This window comes from Petaurus breviceps, unplaced genomic scaffold (genome assembly GCF_028583685.1).
Source record: "Petaurus breviceps papuanus isolate PSGF00001 unplaced genomic scaffold, PetGlider_PUasm1.0 90701, whole genome shotgun sequence".
NCBI classification, from domain to species: Eukaryota; Metazoa; Chordata; class Mammalia; order Diprotodontia; family Petauridae; genus Petaurus; species Petaurus breviceps.
The window spans coordinates 3,508,224-3,520,549 of NW_027187316.1; the positions used below are offsets into that span (position 1 = coordinate 3,508,224).

Genomic DNA, 12,326 nt, shown 5'->3' on the forward strand with positions numbered 1-12,326 from the left:
ATCCACTGACCCATCTGGCTGCTCATTGACTCTTCTAAATAGATTTCTTTCCATCTCTAGAGTCTAGAACACTACCTGGCCCATTGTGGGCAATTAACAAAAGCTTGTTCATTAATTAATTAATCCAACAATAAATAATTTCTGAGTTCAGTTAATAATTGCTCACATTTATATATGGTTAACAAAGAATTTCACATACATTAGCTCAATAGAGCCTAAATACCACCTCTGTGAGGTAGGTGTAATTATTTTCCCCATTTCACAGAGGGGAAAAGTGAGACTCAGAGTGCTTAAGCTACTTGCCTTTGGTCTTGCTTGTAACTGTCTGAGGTAAAATTCAAACCCAGGTCTTGCTGACTCCAGGTCCAACACTCTGCTCAGTCATGTTCACATAGCACTTGACCGAGTATGTAGTTCTGTGTAATTTGTTCCTATGACCATGAAGGAGGCTGAAGCAGGCACTGTGAGCTTGGTCAGACATCGAAGACACCAAGGTGCATCCTGGGCCATCTCCAGTTGTCCTGGCTTTTTCCTTGCCATTGGATGAGATGCCTCTGGAAGAGAGGGTGAGCCTGATGAGTTTGTGCAACTCTGCTTCACTTAAATCCAATTCCTGTAGTGAAAAATCAACCTCTGATGTCATCAGTCCTGTTTGAAAACAAAGGACAAACAACAGCAACAATTCTGTATGAATATTTTTATCCTTATTTTATAGATAAGGAAACTGAGTCTTAGGAATCATGGGTTGATAGGCTCATCTTTTTGAAGCTGGAAAGGGTCCATTAAGGATTCTGTCCACTACTAACGCCTAGTAGTCATCAGAAATGGGACTCATCTGTACATGGATGGGTTCAACCAGATGATTCAGAAGGCCTCTTCTACCTTTTGAGTCCTAAGGCTTTCTAGAAAATCTTTTGAAAAGCTTTGAGGTCAGATTTTCCCCACCTCTCCCATCCCTGACCCATGAACTACTCTGATGTTTTAGATCTTTTAGTTAAAGTTCTTCCTTGCATCCTGTGGGACTCAAAGCCAGAGCTTTTCCCATTATACCCTGCTTCCTCTATAAAACAAGGAGGTTAAAGTTAACAGATATTTGAGTATTATTCTCAGTTTAGAGAAGACCTAGCAGGACCTGAGCTTTATGAAGCCTCAGAATTTAGGTTTGAGTCTTAGATCTATCCCTGAGTAACTATGTGACTTCAACCAAGTCACCAAATGTCTTTTCACCTCAACCTTCTCATTTATAGAATGGGAATAATAATTCTTATCACACATGGTTGCTATGAAGATCAAATACAACAATAAACCAATTGGTGATATAATGTTGGGAGTGCTGAGTTTGGATTTAGGAATACTAGGGCTCAAGGGGAAGTTAGATGGTGCAGTGGATAGAGGAGCAGGTCTAGAGTCTTCCTGAGTTCAAATCTGGCCTTAGACACCTACTAACTGAATGACCCTAGGCAAGTCACTTAACTCTATTTGCCTTAGTTTCCTCATCTGTAAAATGATCTGGAGAAGGAAATGCAAACCACTCCAGTATCTTTCCCAAGAAAACTCCAATTGGGTTCATAAAGAGATGGATATGACTGAACAGCAACAACATTTAAATCCTACCTCAGTCACTTACTGATTATGTAACCATAGGCAAGTCACTCAACCTTTCTCAGTTTCAATTTGTTCATCAGTAAATGAGGACAATAATAGCACTTACATCATAGGATTATTGTGAGGTTCCATTGAGATAATGTATGAAAAAAGTACTATTTAAATGCTAGTAATTGTTATTATTGGTGGATACAGAGTGCACAAATTTGAATTATAGTTTCTGTTCTTTTAGCTACTCTCTTGGAAGGTGAGCAAACATGAAATAAGCATAGGTCTATGTAACAGTGTGCTCAGGAGTACCCTAACATGCCAGCATCCTGTGGTGGGGCTACCTAGGATCCAGAACCCTGCTGGGTTGGGAGAAGCTTTCCCTGTCTTTGAGGACAATAGTTGCTTTCTTCTTTGGTTCCCTATCCACTTCTGCTCTATAGCTTCTGAGAGCTGTGGTGCCAGAGACAGAAGAAGATGCATCCTGGGTCTTGGTCTCTTTGCCTAGTCTGGTCTCCTAATCCCAGTGATTCTATGACTCTCTTCCAGAATATCTCCTAGGCACTGCATTGGTCTGGTGGCACTTTTGCTTAGTGGAGCCCATTTCTGGTCAAAAGCAAGTTGGTTGTCTGCCCTCCTCCTTACTGCTCCCAAGAGACCCACACTCATGCCCACAAACAGCTGCAAAAAGGACAACAAAATGCCTACACTCTCCCATATTCTCCTCCCCCTCCTCCACCTTCTCTGGCTCCTCTGGTGTCTTGGCTTTATTTGACTCAGCCAATATAGCCCAGTAGCTCCAGCTGGTTGGGACAAGAAAAGCACAAACAAAATCCCATTTTACATTTTCAAATCATATGCCTCTGGTTACCAACCTCCATCTCTGGCCCTTTATGGTAAAATCTAGAGTTAATGAAGTGGAGTCCAGTTGCAAAGATCCTTTATTTCTGAGCTAAGCCAAACTTTTAGCTAAGGCTTAGAAGGTTGTTCTATACTTTGTGGATAGGGAAAGGGTCTGATTAAAAGGAGCTCTTTTGGGGCAGCTAAGTGGTGCAGTGAATAGAGCATCTGCCCTGGAGTCAGGAGGACCTGAGTTCAAATTTGACCTCAGACACTTAACACTTACTAGCTGACCTTGGGCAAGTAACAACCCCAATTGCCCTGCCCTCCCCGCTCCAAAAAGCAAAAAAAGGAGCTCTTTGCAAAGTTTGCATTTTCAAAGTTTTAAAAATTATTTTAGTTAAATTTTAGTTTCTTTAGTTTGCTGAATAAAAATCTCTCATGACTTGAGTATTCAATAAATGTTTGCCTTTATTTATTTTTTTATATTTATATTTTAGTTTTATTTGTTATACATCACTATAACATTGCTGCAATTAAAATCCATTACAGGATTATTTAGTCTTAACTCCACAAAGACAATAATACTGCTGTGAAAGACCAAAGGAAAAAAAGGTGATATTTATTTAAGCAGTTCCTTATATTGTAAAAATGTTTACCTTTAGGGGAGGCTAGGTGGTGCAGTGAATAGAGTACTGGCCCTGGAGTCAGGAGGACCTGAGTTCAAATCCAGCCTCAGACACTTAACACTTACTAGCCATGGGCAAGCCACTTAACCCTAATTGCTCTGCCCTCTCCCCTTCAAAAAGAAATTTTTTTTACCTTTAAAAATAAGACAAAATAAAATGTGTGTGGAACATACCTCCTAAGGAAACAAATTAATAAAAAAAAAAAGAAAGACAATATAGCTTAGTAAAAGATGGAATGGTTGACATGAAGGGAGTGTCAACCTGGGTTCAAATATCGCCTCTGATGCTTACTAGTTAATTGGTTCAGGTTAAATAATTGTTAGAATTTAAGTCAGGAAGAATTGAATTCAAATTCTATCTGAGATACTTACTAGCTTTGTGATAGTGGGCAAATCACTTTAACCTCTCTCAGCCTCAGTTTCTCTATCTGCAAAATGGGAAGCATAATAGCACCTTCCTCACCAGGTTGTTGAGAAGATTAAATAGGATTATACATGAAAAGTGCTCTGTAAACTTTTAAAGTCTATAAAATGTCAACTATTATTATTTTGAAGTAATCTGGGATGGGACAAAAATAGTTAGGGACTAGGTTGAGTGATATTTCCATAGTGACAAAAAATGGTCAGAAGACCATAGTAGCACACCCTGCAGTAGCAGCCCTAGCAACCTGCCTGTTATCTACAGGACTGATCATTGCTAGCAACTAATAGCATTTGTCAGATATGCACTAGCCTTTCCTACCAGCATTTATGTGCACACCCCGTTATCTGGCAGCAGCAGTAGCAAAAGCAACATTTTTGTCTCACAAGAACAATAATAGGAGGGAGAAAGAAAAAGAATGACTAGGTCAATGTGTGAAGCTTTGAGGAGTGGTGTTAATTGCTAGTTACCTCCCTAACCACCTTTTTTTTAAACTATCATATATTCTGCTGCCAAGAAAATCCATGGATCATATTGGCATGTTATGGTCCATGGGATCAGAAAGAGTCAAATATGACTGAATGACTGAAACAACAATTTATTCTTTATACACTTATATAAGAACAGAGGAATCCTCTTACACAATATAAAATTTCTTTATATCAAAGACTGTTTCATCTTGTGTTTGTAGTGCCTACCATAGTGCCTGGCACATAATAAGCCCTTAGAAAATAATTGATTATATGGAGGAAATAGTAGTTTCCTTTTGATGAATAATAATACTTGTAGACATGTATATAACTCCTTAAGTTTTATACTTTACACATATAATCTCATTTGACCCTAACAATGACCCAGGAGGTTGGTGTGATTATTATTCCCACTTTGCAAATGATATAGAACTGAGACTGAATGAGTTTGAATGACTTTTACCTAGAGTAACAGAGCTACCGTAGTAAGTGTCTGAGACAAATTTAAGCTTGTCTTTCTGACTCCAGATCAAGTGCTCTTACTGTAGTCAGGTGAGAAGGATGTGATTCAATGATATTTGTTAAATGCCCACTATGCTAGGTCTTGGGGGATATAAAATATTTAGATGAATCATGGTCTCTGCCTTTGAAATCAGTGGTGTCAACTCAAACAGAAATAGGAGAAACATGAGTTTTTCTGGAAATGTTAGTACACGTGCAGAACAATGTGCAGCCTGTGTCAATGGCACTGGTCCAGGAACGGTGTGTCCAAGTCAAACCTAGGATTTTGCAGCCTCGAAGAAATATGACCGATTCCCATTAACAGAGGCTTTTGCCAAGATATACACATGAAAGATAAGAACAAGACTGGATACTGTAAAAACTGCTGAATTATTTGCTGGTTCCTTCCTCACATAAAGTCAGGTCAGTGCCAGAGGAGAGCTTTCCGGGCTTCAATATGGCAACGTCAAAATAGAGCTGACCTAAGGTCTTTGTGCCATAAAGGTTATCAGTATCTATCCTTGTGCTCATCAAGGCCAAGCTGGCTTACTGGCCAAGTAGAGGTTTGGGAGAGTTAGAGATCTAGCCTATTTAAAGGGCTATACATTCTGCACAAACATCCCTCATGGGCATTTATTGGCTTTCATATCTAGACAGACTTATACTTGTTTTTATAATTAACCTTGTTTTATAATTAACTTTGATTTGATTCTCAAAAGACATGACAGAAAAAAAGATTAAGAATACTGAGGAAGTATGTTTTTCCCTTTTGTTCTGATTCTTCTTTTACAACATGACTAATGTAGAAATATGTTTAATATGATTGTACATGTATAGCCTATACCAGATTGTTTGCTGTCTTGGGAAGAGGGGACGAGAGGGATGAAAGGGGGAAAATTTGAAACTCAGGATCATATAAAAGTGAATGTTGAAAGCTATCTTTACATTTAATTGAAAAAAATAAAATACTATTAAGTGGGGAAAATAAGAATATTGAGAAAGGCAGAAAAGTGTAGTTGAAAGACCACTGGGGTTCAAAAGCAAAGATGTGGTTTCGAGCCCCATTTCTACCACTTACTAACACTGTGACTTTAGGAAATCACTTCTCTCACTCTGGAATTTACTGGTAAAATGAGGTGATTGACCAGAGAATCACTAAGGCACTTTCCAAAGTTGAAATTCTGTAAGTCTATGGAATTCAATTCAAGTCAACCAATGCTTACTAAATTCCTATGTGCCAGGCACTGTACCAGACCCTGGAAATGCAAAGACAAAAAAGCAAAGAGATCTCTTTTCTAAAGGAGATTATATTGTACTAGGTAGAAATAACATCTATGTGAATTAGTAAAAACAAATAAATATGAACTAACTCTAATGGGCGGATGGGATGATCTGGAAGGGTTAAGTGGGTTGCACTTGATCTGAACCTTGAAGGGACCCAGAGATTCTAGGAGGTTGAGATAAGTCAATCAAGTCATTTGTTAAGCATTTATTAAGTACCTACTATGTGCCAGGTATTATGCAAGAATTGAGGATGCAAAGAAAGGCAGAAAAATGCAGTCCTTGCTTTTAAGGAGCTCATGATCATGGTGGAGATAGCAACAACTAGGTACAAATAAGCAATATATAGGATAAATCAAAGCTAATATGTAGAGGTGAGGTACTAGTATTAGGAAGGACTGGGAAAGCCTTCTTGCAGAAGGTAGGGAAGGGAAGCATTCAGGCACCCCTTTGCCAAGGCATGGAGATAAGAGACAGAATGTCACATACAGGAATTAATATGTGAGCCATTTTGGCTAGAAGATAGGTCACATGAGGGAGTATTTCATATAATCAATCTGGAAAAGCAAATGGCAGCCAAACTCTCATGGGCTTTAAATGTTGAAATAGAGGAATGTTTATTTTATTCTAGAGGCAGTTAGAATAATAATGCCTCTAGGCATTATTAATTTATTATTATTTTAATTAATAGCTTACTTCATGAGTTATGAGAATCAACACATATGAAAGAATTTTACAACCATAAAATGCTATCTAAAAAAAGAATATCAAATGGATCAAGTGAGATAATAGTCAATAAACATTTATTAAGTACTTTCTTTGTACCAGATGCTGTACTAAGCACTAGGGATAAAAATACAAATCAAAACAGTCCCTGCCCTCAAGATGCTTATAGTCTAATGGGGGAAGATAACATATAAAAGGAAACTGAAAGGGGAGTAGGAGGAGAAGGTGGGGAAGGAGGGAAGATACCCTGCAGAGGGCCACTTTGGAGAGATTTAAAGAAGTCTAAAAGCAGTGTAACTGATGGGAAATGAGGAGAAAAGTGCTAAATCCCCTTTTTAAATAGAGGCCCAGGAGCCCATGGTACTGCCTTCTAATCAGAAGGACTCCAATCAGAGGGACAAAGGGTATTGATGTGATGTGAGTACCAGGCAGATTCAATCTTGCAGCACAAGATATTTTGTAAGTGAAGTGCTTAGCACAATTCTTGGTACATAGTAGGTGCTTGATAAATGCTTATGCTCAATCCCTGTTTTCATAAGGCATTCTAAAATCATACAAGATATTTGAACTCTCTTATATTTCACTCTTGCTCTTCAAGATAAACAAGCTATTTGTTTTTAAATCTTTCTGAGGAAGGTTGATTTTAATATATTTTAGCATTCAAGAATAATGTTTACTGAGGATAGTTATATAATAGAGAAAGTAAATGGATATCAGTTTGAAGTTGTTATTAAGGACCAACCTTACAAATCAATTACAGGTTGATTGCGTTTGTTCTTGTTTATTTTTATTTTTTTTATTTCAACTTGGTTTGAGGATAAAAATAATCATGAAACCTTCTTTTACCAATGAATATGGAGGGCTTTTCCCAAAAGACATAAAATACTCTGACACCAATTGATTGAAAGAGCTCAAAAGCCTCTGGAAAACTAAGCTTCTAATCCTTAAATGGGGGTTGAGGAAAGTGACATAAAAAGACATATCAATCAACAACTCATTTTCGTTCAAACTATTTTGTGTATTCCTTTTGTGTAAGATGCAATTTGATTATTAACTTTGAGGGATCTTCTTTTTCTTTTTCACAGAGAACTCTCATTCTAGTTCTAGCTCTATCTCTAAGTAAAATTTGTTAGGTACCTTCTAATAAAGCACCATTTAGTACAAATTTCCAAATACTCTTTAGAAAAATGAAAACTTCAGAATTGAATTTGCCTCTTCTACCCATATTTAAAAAAACTCCCAATCTCTTCTTCTCAGAGAGCAATTTTTTAAAATAAGGAATAAAAAGGGGTCTGGGGGAGGAGAGAAGAGAATCAGTGCAACACAACTAACCAGCACATAAACCAAATATTTTAATATTATATGCAGTGTTCCACACATAATTTCCCATCTCTGCTGGGAAGGGAGTGAGGAACATTTTCATCTCTCTTCTTTGAGTTCAACCTTGGTCACTATAATTTCACAGAATTCCATTTCAATTTTGATATTGTTCTTTCATTGTATATTCATTTTATTTTTCATATTGTATATTTCATTGTATATTCCTGATTGCACTTACTTAACTTTGCATCAGTTCAGTTCAGTCTCTCTGTGTTTCTTTATTCACATTAGTATTTCTTACAGAACAGTAGTATTACATTATATACATGTACCACAGTTTGTTTGATCATATTTTAATTGATAGCAACTTCATTTCTATCTCCTCAGTACTACAAAAAACACTATTATAAATAAATATTTTTTTTTTTGTGTACCTGGACCCTTGTTTAATCATTGACCTCCTTGGGTGTGTATGTCTAGCAATGGGATCTGAACAATCCCAAGCAATGGTTCAAATGATAATGAATATCTTAGACACTGTCTTAATATAATACCAAAATGCTCTGCAGAATGTTTATACTATTTTATCTTCCCACAACTCCTCCAAGATAAAGCTTTTTTTTCATCTTTGTCAATTTGCTGAGATATGAGCAAAACCTCAGAGTAGTCTTGAATTTCATCTTTTATTATTAATGATTTGTACCATTTTCACATGCTTTTTACCAGTTTACAACTCTTTTCAGAACTTTTTCTGGTATACTTTAACCTTTTTTTTCAATTGGAGAATGGATTTCAGTTATATATTTGTGCTAGTATTTTATATATCTTGGAATCATATCACGATCAAAGATATTTGATGCAAATAATTTTCCTATCAAAATTATCCCTTATCATTCTAGTTGCATTGATTTTATTTGATTAAAAGCTTATCAATTCGGGGGCGACTAGGTGGCGCAGTGAGTAAAGTGCCGGCCCAAGAGTCAGGATGACCCGAGTTCAGTTCCAGCTTCAGACACTTAGCACACACACACACACACACACACACACACACAAAATAGCCATGTAACCTAGGGCAAATTACTTAACACCAGGGGCGGCCAGGTGGTGCAGTGAGTAAGAGTGTCGGCCCCAGCATCAGGAGACTGGGGATCGGTTCTGGCCTCAGATACTCAGCACCCACACAAAAAAATAACTGGCTGTGTAACCTTGAGCAAGTTACTTAACCCCAACTGCTTTAAAAAAAATTACTTAACACCAATTGCCCTCCAAAAGGCAAAAAAAACAACAACTTATCAATTCCATGTCATTACAATTAACTATTTAATCTTTTGTAATTGCCTCAATCCTTTGTTGGGTCAATGATTTCCCCACATATAGACCTGTGAATGGTACCTGATCTGGTTCTCCTGATTGTTACTATTCAGATGAAACATCTGTCAGATGTGTGTGTGTGTGTGTGTGTGTGTGTGTGTGTGTGTGCTGTACGGTATAAAAGACTAGACTAAACCTGATTTTTTGTGAAACTGCTTTCTATTTTCTTCTGCAAGTAGTTTATATTTTGAGGATTATTTAAAGATGGGTTTACACATTTACCTACCTAAAAACTTACATGTGCAGTGAAACTTTTTCCTATTGAATAGAAAACTCAATAGGAGTCCCAAATGGGACATGATAGGCCCAAAAGTTAACATGAACTTAGACTGCATTGACACAAAATGAAGGAAGTGATGTGTGTGTATGTGCACATTGTGTATATATATGTATATGTGTGTGTACATACATATCTATATATTGACATAGATATTGAAATATATCTTACTCTTCTTTGTCAGAGCACATTTGAAATATTGAATTAGTTTCTGATAGCTACATCTTAGAGAGAACATTCACAAACTGGAGAGTTTTCAGAGGAATTAGAGTTAGTTGAAAGGGTTTGAAATTATATCACCTAAGAATCACTTGAAGGACCTAAGGATGTTTTGCCTGGAGAAGAGGAGACTTATTTGTTATTGTTATTGTTCAGTCATGTTTCAGTTGTATCTCTACTTTGGGTTTTCTTGGCAAAGATACTGGAATGGTTGACCATTTCCTTCTCCAGCTCATTTTATAGCTGAGGAAACTGACACAAGCAGGGTTAAATGACTTGTCCAGGGTCACACAGTGAACTGAGGTCCTGACACCAGGTCACTTTTTTGACAGTCAGCAAGCATTTACTAAGTGCCACAATGTGCCAGACACATGTTTAGCCCTGGTGAAACAAAAAATGGCAAAAAATATATATATATATATATATATGTATATATATACACACATGTATATATATGTATATACATAGAGAGAGAGACAGATAGATAGATAGATAGATAGATAGATAGATAGATAGATAGATAGAATGATAGATCTAGGCATAAAGCAACTCAGTCAATGCCTCTCAATGAGTTTTCAATGTGTTTTCAATATATTTTTATAGTGGTTAATGTTTTATACTGGTTAATGTTCTCAATAAGTTGTAATAAAGAGTGTTATTTCCTATATTGCAACTTTCTTTATGTAAATACCATGAATCAAGGGACATTCTTTGAGGAAGCTGTTGTGAAGTGAATATAATGATGATTTTGAAGTCAAGAAGATCCTAGTTCAAATCCAATTGCTGTGTGACCCTGGATAGGTCACTTCACTTCTCCCTAGGACTCCTCTACTATAAGTCACAGACTTGGCAGAGGGATTTTCCTAAACTCCACAATTCACAATTATTTTTCAAGCACTCACGTAATAATAATTCTGTTTTATAGAGGCTGTCCCAAAAGTCTTAGTGTAGCTTAAAGCTATTTAAACTTAACAATAATTAGCTTGTTTAACATTTTAAGAATAATAAAAACATTTCCCTTACAACAACCTTGTAAGGTATGCAAATATGAATATTAATATTCCCATTTTACACATGAGTAAACTGAAATACAGAGAGGTTAAGCAATTTGGTCTGAGTAGCTAGCACAGGTAATAAAGAATGGGAGTCTGCAATGCACTCCCTCCACACACTTCCCCCCCCCCCATCTAGACTTAAGAAAATGATAGAGAAAATGTTAATGACACAGATTCAACTTTAAAATATATATAGTGCACATTTTTCCACCCCCAAGGAGCTGGTTATTAAGCATTTATCAACACACCCCTGGTTCTTTTCCTAGCTCTAACATCCATAATGCATATCACCTTAGACAAGTCACTTCCTCTCTCCTGGCCTCAGCTTCCTCCTCTGTAAAATGAGGAAGTTGGACCAGACAACCTCTAAGACCTCCTTGCCTTCAAAAATTCTATAACTTTGTGATTGAAAGATAGGATTTCCCTGCCACTCCAAATAAATATATGCACATATACTATATGTGTTAGTAGGAGTCTCACTTCTGGAATCATTTCTCATCCTACAAACTGTCTAATGCCCCAGAAAGCATCCTGGCCATGACTTTGAACAAGTAACCTCCTAACTCTGGGCCTTGGATTCTTCTTCTATAAATTAAAGGTGGTTGGATGATTTGGAATCATCTTCCTTAAAAACAACAAAAAACGTAGACTGATGGAAGCTTACCAGGACACTTCCTCATCTTTAACTATCAATGATGAGCAATTAAGTGGTCTTTTGAATTCAGGATGGTTTCCAGGCTCTTCTCTGGAGACCTCAAAAAAAAGGCCCTCCTCCTCTGGTCCAATTTAAGGACCGCTCTACCTCGAGAAAGGGAAGAGGACTAAATGATCCCTGAGTGTTTTTCTCATAGATCTTGCTATTCAGTCCTTCTGTGTGACCCTGCAGAGTGAACAAGTTTATGTGTGAGCATAGGGCATCCAGCCAGCTTTGCTTTCTCATTGTTTTTTCCTCTTCCTACCTCCTGGAAATCCGAGTCAAAGTTAGGAGGCATCACTTAAATTAAAGTATCCCCCACTGAATTTCTCTGCCATAGCCCAGCCCTCTTTGGGGGGACTGGCCTGGGTTACATTCTTCTGACATTTTACTTCGAAAGAGAAAAAGTAAAGAAAGGGGCATCGGCCGAACAAGTTGAACCACTCAGTTGAAGAGGTATTGCAGATAAGAAGAAACTAAAGGACTTCCCATAGGCGTGAGGGAAATTGCATACACCATCCGGAGAAGGGGGCCAGGAAATGGCTTCTTGTTTTCCAGACTGCTCCTGAGCTCTCTCTGATGGCACTGTGAAAGCTGAAGCAGGACTGTCTGTACAGCCAGGGAAGATACCCAGTTCAAAACTGGTCTTTTTTGGCCAGAGGAACTTTTTACTGCTGAAAGTTGTAGCCATGAGCCCTACAAGATACTCCTGTTGTCAGTGATTTCCTCTTAGGAGGAAGGCAAGCAAATGACATCTTAGTCGAAAACAGGACTTTGACCAACACCAGTGAGGATCAAGAAACTCATTTGTCCCAGTGACAGTGTTGGACAGGTAAAGTGGATTTGTCTTTTTCTTCTCAAGAGGACCTA

General features: G+C 37.5%; 1 protein-coding gene across 3 annotated transcripts in view; it reads left to right on the forward strand.

The window, feature by feature from the left end:
• ADGRF5 (adhesion G protein-coupled receptor F5) overlaps nucleotides 1-12,326 on the forward strand; it is a 158,753-nt gene that overhangs the window by 40,263 nt on the left and 106,164 nt on the right. For 2 of the 3 annotated variants that reach the window (XM_069065816.1, XM_069065814.1), the window contains exon 1: nucleotides 11,669-12,288. The exons of the other annotated variant lie outside the window; for it this stretch is intronic. The gene's annotated coding sequence lies outside the window, so the exon portion shown is untranslated. Of the gene's footprint in view, nucleotides 1-11,668; nucleotides 12,289-12,326 lie in introns of those variants that run through there. 3 annotated transcript variants of the gene reach the window in all.